Below are 13650 nucleotides of genomic sequence, written 5' to 3'. Positions count from 1 at the left end.
CTTACCTATTAGCTAGGCCGTATGGCTCCGTCGTCTGCCGAAAACCGCGGTTTTGAGACCAGGCAGCCGGGAACCACCCAGCATCGCACCTCCTAGCTTGGCTATTCAAAAGAGCATTGCCAGGTATGACCACGTGGCGGCGCTAGGTAGGGGCTTGGGATGGCTAGAGCTATATTGGACGCTCCTCATTTGCCTTCCCCATTTCATACCCAGAAGAGTTCTCTCTGCCATCAAAGTGCAAAATGCAAACTGTATTGACATTAACCCCTTGACCCGTAGATCTGTAGAATATTCCTGAACTAGAACTAGAACTAAGTCGAGAGCGATTTGCGACTTTTGAGACACTTAAGAAATTGGTGACGAGTGGCCCAACATCAAGTTGAATGGCGCAGACTGCTTGAGACAGCACAAACCATCCCGGCTCTATGCTGTTAACGACGATGACATCATCATGCATGGTATCCCAAGTAGTACACTTTATCGTTTCTGGTTGTAGCAACCTATTTATGACTGAAATTAGTCATTAATCGGTTACCACAACTAGTTTATAACAATTGTGCTAGTAGGGATTTTTCTTAACTATAAGAATACGGATACTTCTGGTAAAGAATAACCTGAAATGTTCATTTACTAGTTAGAAATATCCGTTTGCTTGTAGTATAGAAAATAGCTCTTCATCTTTATTGCTTTATGGATACGGAATTTCTAGAAAAAAATACTCTTCTCTGATGATACGTAAAAAACTTTTACCCTACTAGCACAGTTGTTACAAAGTAGTTGCGGTAACCGAATTATGATTAACTTCAGTCGTAATCCTGTTGCTTCACTTAAATTGTCCTAAAGTGTGGTACTTAGGTGCTAGAGTTAAGTGCGATCATCTAACTATAAATATTTCATAAAATTTTCGAACTATTTTAGAGTAATATCAAAATATCCCTAAAAATGGATATTATGTTTGAAACAAACCTACAATTCGAATAAACTAATAATCTGAAATTTGATTCCGTTGGCTTCGGATTGCCAGTAAACTTTGCAAACCAAAATCAAATAATCGACTAATTGAAGAACTCTTCACAGCCACCAGATATTAGAAAAGGACTAATATGAATGGCACGAACATGGGTGCACTCTTAGTCCACCGCTTCGAGGACATACCACGCTGAATGAATTCATGACTTTGATTGATGGATTGATCGATGGACTCAAACTTTTCATACTTTTCTGAAAAGCTGAGATGCTTTTTCATAAATCAGAAAAGTTTATTTTGTTTTTTATTTCAAAATGAATTTAAAGAAAAAACGAGTATCGATAATGCAATGGAGACGCATGGTGATAAAAAGTTCAAAAAAATCTTAACTACAACGGATTTTTCTAGTAAAGAAAAGTCAGCAGTGTCCAATTTCTTGTATATGTTATGTAAGTATATTAATAAATATTATAATAATTTCCGATTTGTATTGGTTGGATCTGCTGGATCTGGACTGCAGATTTCCAGTAAACTTTACAAAAACCAAAGCCAGATAGCCGAAAAATTGAAGAACTCTCACAGCAGCCGGCGGATATTAGCAAAAGAACTAATGTGAATGGCCAGAACATGAAAGCACTCTTAGTCCACCACCGTGAGCACATGCCACACTGAATGGATTCCTGATTTTGATTGATGAATTCTTCTCCATGCAGCGGGGCATTAGAGCGTGTAATTGGCGACCGTGAAGAAGCGATGCCGCCATCATAGGTAAATAACAGGCGCACCAAATTTGTGCCTCCCATTCGGGTTGCTCGAAATCAACCGCTCTCGTTGTTCGGTGCTCGAATCCAAACCTAATCGTCTGCGAGTTTTCCAATTCAATACCAATTTGGCCACGGATTATCACCCGTACTGGGATAAATCGAATCGTTTACTGATTTCAGCACAATCAATGTGGCTGCTTCATGAGTGAATCGGCGTCGGCCACGTTATGTACAGCTACGGATGCTCCGCACTTTCCGGCAGCCGGTAGCATTTCAATTTGCTAGGAAATTTCACCGCCGCTAGAAAAAAAAGAAAGAAGAAAACATCTTCTTCAATCGAAACAGTCTTTCCGGTCCTAATTGCTTCAGCAAGAGGAGTCGTCGGAAATAAAGTCACTTTTTCTTTTACGGCAAATCCAAATCATGAATGGACGCACGGTGTGTGTTTTTAAGGGGGAAAATCAGTTCTATTTTTAATGGAATAAATTTAAAGTACAAACTTAGTTTGAAAATGCCCAAAATCCAAGAAAGATGAAAGTTGCAAAAAAGAGGTCGTCAATTTTTGCCACTTTTTCCGCTCGGGTCAAAGCACTGTGACGACGACGACCGGTCGAAAGGAAAATCGACCTTGCCTTGTCTCTTACCTGTCTTTGCGGGGAAAAATTTAATCGAACCACTCAATCGTCTAATGCGTTCTTTTTATTTGGTATGGTGCAAACGGTCGGTGGTGGCTGTCCGGAAAACTGACACGCTAAATCCACCTTTATAGGACGACTGTCTTCTCTTCTGTTTGCGCATCGTCATCCTAGGGTTGGTCGCAAGCGCACACACAATAGGGGAAATCTAGTTTTCACATCGATTGATTGACTTTTTCCGAGGATTTTCCCGGAATGCTCTTACTCTACTCTGTGGCGGTTGTTCTTAATATATCATTTGGGCTCGTTTTCCGCTGCTATGTTTCTTTTTTTTCTCTCTCGAGTTCGGCAATTTACAATTCATTTCGTTTTATATCCACTTCGGAATCGGTTTTTTCCTCTTTATTTAGTTGCTTCAGCCGGACTGAAAAGGTATCTCAAGTAAGTAGGTACCTGGTGAAAATGATTTCCGCTCAATTGAATAGGCTTCCACTTGTAGCCGGAAAGCGAATATCCGGCGAGGACAGGGTTCTTTTTCCTATTGATAAAGCAAGAAGTATTAAGGTGTGACGTAGAATGACTCCTTGATGACAGCCCAATGATACGGGATTTATTTCAGATGAGTTTAACGAACTGAATCAAACGTACAAATTATAGACAATTTGAAAACTGAGGTTTGATTCGATAAACTCAGCAAAAGCAATACATCTTTAGTGAATGTGAATAACAGTTTTTTTTCCTAATACGGATTGCACGTCGTTAGCGCCGATGAAACTGATTAGGGTCATGTCACCGAAGTTGAATGCCACCCGTCCCGGAAGACCAATTACCATCCATCTTCTCTATATTATATGGCCACAATTATTGATGGCGTTGGAGCGCAAACGGCAGAAAAGTGAACGGCAGCAAATGGCTTCAATTTAAACACTCTGTAGAAGTTGCTCTCACCACCATCATCAGCACTAACTAACCGTCGGCTCACGGATCGGATGGTCACTAGCAGTCCACGTGACTTTTAGATGGCACGCAAATATATTGCAGATTACTGGCACTGATGCTGACACATGCGGAAAGAATGGCCCTCAGGTTAACTGCAAAAGCAGTCCAAGAGAATGGCTTCAACACCAAAAGGACTCCTGTTTTCGATTACATTTAATGCCCAGATGCAGGTCGCAAGATGTTCACCCAAGCAATACATTTCCCGGTTCCATTGGCATTAGAATGCATTTGTGTAGCTTTCATCATGCAATTCCACTGATTGGCGTATAAATTCGAGAGTTCAAATAAGACTGTCACTGCGCATCCTGGGCCATTTCTCTCGAGTCATGATTGAACAGATACCTAACGCGCTACCCACGCGATGGAGGGTACTTTACTGTCAATCAAATAGCAGCATCAATTGAGCAAGCATAAAATCGTTCGTCACCTTTTGAAATGAGCTTCCACCATTAGCTCCTTTCATTTTCAATACCTTATAACCTCGGCCTCGGCCAGATCTATAACATCAAGCGAAGAATTTATTGCTCTTTTACAGTAAAACTTGACTGAATCGGTTATTCTTTTCTTTGCAGCTGCTTCGGGAACTGCGAATCATCATCACATCAGGCCGAGTGAAAGCAATTTGCACCATACGTACAACTACCTGAAAAGCACCGGACAGGTGAGTGCACATGGGATGAATTGCGAAATTGAACGAGGATAGTATAAGATTGTTTCTGCCAAAGTGCCAACCGCGGCTACACGGTTGGTGTTTATTAGACACCAACCAACCAACCAACGCAACGCAGCGGGTCAATTGAATGGATTCCCACCGTAAAAGCAGGATGCAGTAAAATTTCTTTTATAGTATCGAATCACGAGACAGGTTTCAAACATTATGGGTTATTTAATTTGCAACGAAACGCTCTCATGCTTTTGTGAGCGATTAAATGGATAATTAGTTGCAACGCTAATTTAATATTCGTACTACTTCATTTAGTAATGTTTTTTTCTTTCTAGGCAGTTCAAAATTAATTCGTTTTCCGTTTTATTGCACTTTGATTGATGATTTACTTGCTTTCATCAAAGACTCATTTTGATTTTTTTCTAATTTTTTTTATTTCGTCACAGAGGCAACGACTTGGGCTTGAACGTCCTTAAGGTTTGCCCTTCTATATCGTCAAACTTCACAACTGCCTTTTTTGCTTACGCATTATTTTCGTTTTTATGTTCTCTGTTCATTTCTGATACTAACTCTATTATTCACGTTATAAAGCTAGCTTTCAATTGATTATTTCTGCTTCAAGACTAACAATATTGTATTTTTTCGCAGCTAAATTGCGTATTAAACTTAAATATCAAAAACAAGCTTTGATTTGTTCAAACCGAGGAGAAAACTTAAATAGGATCCGGTAACCACTTTGTATCAGCTTGGTATAAAAGTTTTTACTTTGATTTGGTATTAAAGACAGACACAGTTGAAACTTGCGGTTTTTTTCTGCCTCAGTTTTTCGAACAGGCCGATTTGAAACTACGCCATAAACAACTGAACCGATACAGTACCATCATCGAAGAGCGATTTTGAGGTAGACGCAGCCCCCGTAGGCCTTTTCGAATGCATCGGAAGACCCATGGATCTGATGGGATTCTATTGTACCGTTGCATACGATCCAAAGCTAAATCCATTGGGACCGATCATATTTCTTCTACACTTCTGTCACTACTTGTGAAGTTCTTTCTTCCTTGTTACACACCAGCTTCGAACGTTCTTGAATGTAAATCTTGACCTGTACGACAACAGGTCCTGTGACTTGGGAGCTTGCAGTGTCCAGTGGATTAAATAACCGTGAGGCTTCTGAATCGTCGCTGCCGTCTCATTCCAATTTTGAGTGCGGAATTTAAACTGTATGATCGGTATGTGGCTTCCAAGCTAAATAGAACAATTTAATTGTGCAACTAGTCAAATCGAACTCTAGAAGGGAACGCCTAGAATCTACCCGCTGTTCGAATGCCATTCGATAAGCCAGTGGACTCTATCAAGTTTCTCGATATCATCGACGCAAAAGTCATTCACTAACCTATTTTTGACGTAGGACTACGTAGTTTTTAGGTAGGGTGTTATTCCAAAAAATCGAAACATGCTAGCGTCACGAAAAATGATAGGTTTTGAGCGCTAATAGTTCAGCGGTTTTCCGATCGTTTTTCAATATTTTTGCACCAATCGATCGGAAAACCTTCTACGCATCCACATCAATAAAGAAAACTATTGATTGTTGAGTGCGCTCTACTGAAAAATTGGAAATAATGGAGCATTGTCCACCTAGAAATCCTCGCTTCGTGATTGGTTGTTGGAAATGACGTCCTCAAAAGTGGTAACGCGTTTTCACACTCCGGCTTATAATTCAGTCAATTTTCAATAGATTTCCAAAATATTAACACCAATCGATCGGAAAATCGGATTGGAAAATATAGAAAACTATTGAGTTTCAATGCGCGTGATTGAAAAATTGAAAATAACTCTAACTCGGTAGATAGACAGTAGTTTGTTCAACTCTTCTTCGAGGTATAAATTCTCGCTTCGTGATTGGTTGCAATAATTTACAATTATTTTCGAATAAGTTTTGATACAATTCAGGAACCAACGAGAAAGTTGATGGAAAATTCCATTTAATGCTACTATTACAAAGTTACAAGAGAATTAAATGTAATCCTACCCTTGTTCGTTGATTGCTAATTCGCTGGATAATTCCTTATTGTGATGTACCACCAACGGCAACACGAGCGGTGCCGCAGCAATTTTAATTTCAATAATCGTCACATTAAAAACTTGTCTGCAGTGAACAAGTGATAGCAATAAAAACCAAGTTAACACCAAATTAAACACTATTGACCGCAACAAATGCGCAGGAAAACGTATTAAAACTAAACCCAATGTTTTGTTTTAATAATTATTGCTGGCCCAATATGCTTTATTGTTATCAGCGGAGAACAACAATCTTTTATATCTTCATATAAACAATATTAGTATTAGCAGTGACATCTTTTGCATCTTCATATAAACAATATTAGTATTAGCAGTGACATCTTTTGCATCTTCATATAAGAATTTGTTCATTCTTAAAAGAACGGTTTTCGGTAATTGATGAAACTTAGGAAACTTGGAACTTAGGGCTTTTCACTAGGTTTTCTTTAGCAACACAAATCTATCCATCACCAATGCTACAGTAATACGTAGCGTAATTTTTCTTTAGCAGCAAAAGGTGAACGGTTCACTGGTAACTTTGCTCTCTTGTTCAGACTGAAATTGAAATGCTCCATTTTCTTCAACGTAGATGATGGGATGACGGACCGTGAAAAATAGGCGGGACAGATTCTTGTCGCTTGCTCTGGCACATAACATAAGGTAAGCCAGCGAACAGCATTATTCAATCGCTAGCTGAGCTACTGCCAACATCTTGCTGGCATGTCTGTACGCGGCAAAGGAGAAAGCATCAAGGGCAAGCGAAAGTCACGCTCGAGTCGTGTACGTCTGCAGTTCCCTGTCAGTCGTATTCATCGGCTACTGAGAAAAGGAAGCTATTGAAACTGGAGCTGGCTGCCGTGATGGAATAATTAACTGAGGAAGTGCTGCTCACGACAACAAAAAGACCAGAATTATCCCACGTCGCTTGCAGCTGGCAGGACTGGTATTTCATCCGCATAGCTGCTGTGGCTTTCCGGTTGGTCCGTTACAACAAGCCGGTTATCGGTTTTCAGTTATCGGTACTCCAATTTACCGAAAAGAAAATTACGTTAAGTGCATTAGTGCAAGCTTATTGCAAGTTTTAGTTATGATAATCAAACAATCCGTTCTTTTAAGGACCACGCAACAATTGAAGAGTTTATTATATTTTCTTGCCCAGTTTATATGATAATAACACAGGCAACAAGAGAAAAGTTGAATTTTTCGCCGTTGCGGACGACCAACAAATTGCGGGAAGGCTTCATGCACAAATTACGTAACGCTCAGAGGGGAGGGGGGGAGGACAAGCTAGCATTACTTTTTGTTACGTAGGGGGGAGGGGGAGTCTTGAGAAGAGTTACGTAACAAATTTTTTCAAATTGAAAAAATACGGAATTATTTTTTGCAGAATAAATCTGAGCAGCTGAAAACCGCTTGGCCCAACATGCAACATGGGGTGATGCCTAATTGCTGTGTAACTCTATTTTAGCCTTGATTTCCACTTGATCAAATCAATTTTGATCAAAATGTTTGTTCTGAACTCAGACTTGGTTGTGTTAAATCATACAGTTTGATCAGAATCCAGAATTGACATTCTGATCGCAGTAGTTTTGATAGGAATGTAGAATCGATGCGTTTCTTGAGTTTGCAAAACTAAAAAAAATTAAACGGATTGTGCGATTTTCATTCAATAATAGGGTGGGGGGGAGAGGTTTAGTTAACGTTACGTAATTTAAAAGGGGGGCTATGCCAAGCGTTACTTATTTTTACATAGGAGAGGGAGAGGGTCATAACACTATAATTTTTGCGTTACGTAATTAGTGTACCACGCCGAAGAAGTGTTCTGGTCACGGATGACATTTTCTTCGAAAACGTGTGCAGCTTGTAAATCAGTGTTCTTCTGTTGTAAGCCACAGAAAAGTTTTGCGTAAAATTTTCAGCTTTTTGAAAACTAGCGCGTACCATGTACCGATTACCAGAGGACAAGCACTATTCAACGTAGAAACAGATCATGAAAATTGATTTACTGTTTGGTTTAGTGTGACTGATTCGTTTTAATAAAATAGATTCAATCAATTCATAGAAATAACTCCAAAATCTCTTGACTCAACAATGTTGAGGATTCAACGTATACAATGTTCCTACTTTGATAAACGTTACGTACAAAGCATGTAGCATATATACATGAAGAATCGAATCGTAGGACTACGTAAAGAGACTTACGTAGTCCTACGTCACCTTAGCGGTCGTGTCTTGTGCACAACCCCTCTGTTGTTTTAAAACGGTTTCTAAAAATTTTTGTAAATGTTTTTCTACAACCGACGGAGGGAACGTAGAAAAGAAGAAGAAACTAATGAAACAAAGGTGTTTATAGTATCTCAGGGGAGACAAGGCGTAAAGCGGAACGACAAACTCGCGAACACACAGCCCCGTAGCATCGTTTGACGCAACCCGCTCATGAACCTAACAGCTCGTGATTTATCAATAGCCCGCGGGCTTGAGTAGGATGCATGGCTGCCAATTTTGCTTTATTTCTTTTTCATCTTATACCCCTATCTTACACGCGGGTAAGAGTGGGGCCCTCGTGAGCGCTCAGGGTCAGCTACTCGGGTTGCAATGACGAGCGAAAGCGACAACTATGCCTATAGGTACTACATTTCCAAAACTTGTCGCAAGGTATGTAACAATAAGAAAGGGAGTCTGAGGGAGATGCTCATGCCAGTGGGTTCATTAGAACGAGAACGCGAGGGTGGAAAAATTAGTCCACACGAATGCGGGCTTTGCAGCACTGCAAAAGACTTTTTAGGGGTGTGCCCCATTAGACATACGGACGTTAGGCATAAATACGTTAAGCAGAGTATATGATGACTGGTAGACAGGGCTTAAAAAGGGATCGCAAGTTGAATGTGACTGCCGTGAATGCGAACTTTCCGCATTCAAACTCCGCTTTTTGAACGATCATTTGACTGTTTTTTGAATCCAGTCAATCTGCCGCTTGCGCTGCTGCCGTCATACAATTCATGCGGCATCTCAGCAAAAGCAAACAGTCGATCTCCCGTTTTGCTTTGCGCTTTGAGAATATAAACTGCAAACTGACTGGAAGCATACGTTGACGTATTTTTTCGTTTCTCTTTTTGTCTCCAAATCGGCTGCTCACAGTAATAGTTTGTCACCCGGACGTCGGTCCGACGCAAGCAAAATATTCGTTTATCTTGGACGGAGTCCGACCGACTTCTTCCTTGCACATGTAGTGGTTGTTTTATTTTTTGAAGTATTGAATCATACAATTGTGCGGTTGCTTTTCGTTAGAGTGTTGACTGCCAGTCATTTGACTGTTTAGCAGTCATTCGCTGCTCCAAACGGTAAAGGCAACTTGATCAAAACGAAAATGTTAAAAAGCTCTAGAACGCGTTCGTTCTACTGCGTGCAATCGGCATTTGACTGAGCAAACTGCCAGTCGTGTTATGAATAGCGTTCGTATTCCTCCACTAAACGGACGGTGTGAACTTGAATGCGCGTTGGTGTGACTGCGGTAGAAAGAAGGATCGGTCGAAGCTCTGCTGGTAGAGAGCGTGATAGCCATTCGGGTGTTGGAACTGCGGTGGTGATAGATGGAGATACTTTTGAAGTGGTCGATGAATTCGTTTACCTTGATACGTCGCGATGTTAACCGTGAAGTAAAAAGGTGGATAGCGGTTGCCAACTGGGCCTTCTACGGATTACGTAGCCAGCTCAGGTCCTGTAGCCTACAACTCCGTACAAAACTCGCGCTCTATAAGACTTATTTTCCTAATTTTCCCGGTGGTACTCTACGGCCACGATGCGTGGACGTTGAATGAGAGCGACCGACGAGCTCTTGACTTTTTCGATCGTAAGATCCTGCGATCAATTCTTGGCGGCATATTAGATGAAGGAGTGTGCCGCAGGCACATGAATCATCAAGTATACCAAGTATACAAAGATGTTGATATTGTGAAGCGATTAAAATACGGCAGGCTATAATGGGCTGGCCAGTGGCCACGTGGCAAGGATGCCGGATGAGAGACCAGAGAAAACAATATTTAGCAGAGAACCCGACGGAGACCGACGATTTCAAGGCAAACCCCGTATCCGTTGGATGAACGCTGTTTACGAAGATGTTAGAACAGCGGGTATTGGGGGCGACTGGAGAGCGACATCCCAAGACCGAGTAATGTGGAGACGGCTCCTGAATTCGGCATGGATTCGATAAGCGGACTGTTGCCGAAAAAAACAAAACAGAAACAAGCAAACGTCAGGCAGAATTGACGATAGGCATAACGAACGTAAGGCAATCTGCCGTTAGCTTGCATATCGTCCAATCGACTCAGTTAATAAATGCATTGCATATAGGGTGAGTCTGATTACCTACGAATGGCCGAAACACAAATGGCTGAGTGACGAATTGCCGAAACTCAAATGGACAAAACAACAAATGGCGTGGTGTCAGAAAATATTCACGACCTTCGACCGGCTCAAATGTTGGCTATATACTGTCCTTACTCACTACCGCTCGATTGGTTGCCGGTACTTCCGACGGCGAGTCGCCGGTGAAACGCATGAAAATATCTTCAACCCAAATTTTTATCATTCGACAGATCTTGCAGAAATATCAGCAGTATAACGTGCCCATACATCAACTCTCTTTTAACTTCAAAGCAGCATACGATACAGTCGATCGAGACCAGCAACGGCAAGTAATGCACGAGCATGATTTTCCAAACAAACTAACGTGAATGATCAGAGCTGCATTATGATGTGTTTCGTGTGCAACTCGAGGACACTCTCGAGTCTCTTTAAAGGAGCAATCCGGCCTGCGAGAATCTAAGTAAAAGTAGCCAACTTCTTGACTTCGCAGATGACTTTGATGTAATAGCCAGGAACTTTGCGACGGCGTAGTCAATCTGCGGAAGTCTAGGGGGATTGGGCTTAAAATAAATGTATCGAAGTCCTCATATATGAAAGGAAGAGGCTGAAAAAAGACACAAGCGCGCCTACCCACGGGCCTCTCAGCAGCGGAGGCGTATGAATCACGCACTACAGGCACTGATTGGAGGGAAGCCCATTTTATTAAAGTTGAGGAGTGTTTGATGAGAAGAATGGTAGACTGGATGAAACTGCGAAACTTCGTAATGAGGCCAAAAATATATTGCGTAGTTTAATTGGTAAGTGGGACTCTAACCCACACTCTCTCGGCTTGCGCCCGAGTGTTTTGACGATTAAACTATCATCACACGACACCCTCGATTAGATAGTCTCACATCTAGTACCTCCAGTCTAACCATTCATACGCACACACACGCTCCACCCGTATAAAAATTTGAGAAATTGAATGTGGGGTCGGAATGAGCAATTATGCCAAATTTGGTTGAAATCGGAGGTGGTCAATTACAACGGGTAAGATCACTTGAGAGGGAATGACCCCTATATAAACTTAAAAACTGAATTTTTCAAAAAACCCAAGATAGAATATTTTAAGATCTTTTTTAAATTAATCGTTTTGACCAATACTAACAGGCAGTGAAGAGAAATCTGAGGTGTATGAAAGTGAAATAATAAGTGCCTTCGGACAAAGCGTGCCCGCCGATGGTATTTATTTTTTGTAGGATTGCTCATGATTGTTAAATCACTTGGGCGCAAACCGAATGAGTGCCCGATCAGGAGGCCCTAACAAGATTATATCTGTTTTATAACACATTTTGATATTTTTAACATATTGTGTTACAAATCGAAAAAAACTAATTAGGATGCAATTTCAAGTTTGTAACAGATTCAGATATAAGTAGCACATTGAGTTATGGATGAGCTATTCAGATTCCACCACTAAGAATGACACATTTTGCTTTAATTACAAATTATGTTACTTGCAAATTACATTTATAACAAAATATGTTTATTTTTTTAATTACAATTTTGTTATAATTCTGTTAGGTCCTCCAGATCGGGTGTGGGTTATAGCCAATCGAGCTACGCAATATATTTTTGGCCTCATTATGAAGTTTCACAGTTTCATCCAGTCTACCATTCTTCTCACCAAACGCTCCTCCACTTTAATAAAATAGTTTACGTTGGACCGCGACAGAGTCAGAGACAAGTAAAACAGGGAATCTCATTGTAAAGTAGGTAGGCTACGGTGAGCCGAACACGTCGTAAGGATGCCGGTTGACAGTGCTGCGTAAACGGGATCTCTTCCACAATCCCACCAGTCAGTACTCAATACCAGGAACAAAAAGGTAAAACGTTCGAATGGGCTCGACCAGGTCGAAAGTAATTTGCACTTCTGAGACGCTTGCGGTATTAGTGACAAGTGACCCAAGATCGTATTGAATGGAAACGACTGCTTGAGCCCAGCACGAGCTTTTGCTGACGAAGAAGAAGAAGGACTCTGTTTGAATTTCAAACCATGGAATTTGAAAAAAAAAAATCACAAAGCAAAACTATTGTACTACAGTAATGTTCCGATTTTGTCAGCCACATGTTGAGCTTTGGGCTGACAAAATGGGGAAACTGACAAAATCGGGAAATTTTTTTCAAAATTAAAGACTTGCAATATCAAAGACTTCTACTAAAAATTAAATTTTAACCCTCAATTGGTCAACCGAAAGCTCAATGAACCGGGTAAAGCATACTAGTCCAGAACCATTTTTGGTGCGCATTAGCTTTGATCGGGAAAACTTAGTTTTAGGTTTATGGAACTTTTGGACGAATTTCTTAAAATTAAAAGTTCAATCGTCTAGCGGAATTCAAATTTTGAACAATCCCCCTAAAAATGCAATAAAAAATTTATTTTTCTTCAGTTTCAATATAACACATTGATGTTTTGCAAAGTTTTACACCATTTTGTTATAAGAAATTTTTCTGAAGACAGTAACCTTCTATCTCTTCAGCAAATATAGAAAAATCCTATTTCTTATAAATGAAAAATCGTTAAAATCAGTTTTTCTATTTTAGCTGTTTTTGTAGTTGATGTCTGTCTTTTTTCTGTTTTACAAAGTTATATAAATAGTAAAAATACACAACATTGCTGAATATAGCCTACCTCTATCTTTGCTTGTTTAGGAACTATAGAACTTTTACTATAAAAATACCCTAATTTAGACCCAGAATTACTCGCAAGAAAGCATCATTTTATTCAAAAACTCTCCCCAGAGAATCAGAATAGTTTCAAGCAGGCTGAAAAGTTTTATAAATCATGTTTAAAAGCACAAAAGTTACAAAATTTATAGGCTGACAAAATCGGGATAAAAAGCTGATAAAATCGGGGGTAGACAAAATCGGGAGCTGAAAAAATCGGAACATTACTGTATTTACTATACAAATTTTGCACAAAATTTTACAAATTGATTTAGGATTATATCCAAATCTTGATCCTTTTATGCAATAGAATTCTATTGCATAAACGGATCAAGATAGTACAAAATTTGTATAGTAAATACAGTAATGCTCCGATTTTGTCAGCTCCCAGTTTTGTCTACCCCCGATTTTATTAGCTTTTTATCCCGATTTTGTCAGCCAATAAATAATTTTTTTAATTCTTTTAATTAAATTGATCGTCCCATATTGATC

The 13650-nt window shown here is 40.0% G+C and overlaps 1 protein-coding gene across 1 annotated transcript in view; it reads left to right on the top strand.

The window, feature by feature from the left end:
- The first annotated feature begins 3978 nt into the window (after nt 1-3978).
- LOC128734586 (heparan sulfate 2-O-sulfotransferase pipe) overlaps nt 3979-13650 on the top strand; it is a 53447-nt gene continuing 43775 nt past the window's right edge. The window contains exon 1 of the mRNA XM_053828854.1: nt 3979-4026. The gene's annotated coding sequence lies outside the window, so the exon portion shown is untranslated. The remainder of the gene's footprint in view (nt 4027-13650) is intronic.

This window comes from Sabethes cyaneus, chromosome 2, assembly GCF_943734655.1.
Source record: "Sabethes cyaneus chromosome 2, idSabCyanKW18_F2, whole genome shotgun sequence".
NCBI classification, from domain to species: Eukaryota; Metazoa; Arthropoda; class Insecta; order Diptera; family Culicidae; genus Sabethes; species Sabethes cyaneus.
Note: the sequence above shows the minus strand (reverse complement) of the source record. Positions and strands in the feature narration are given on the sequence as shown.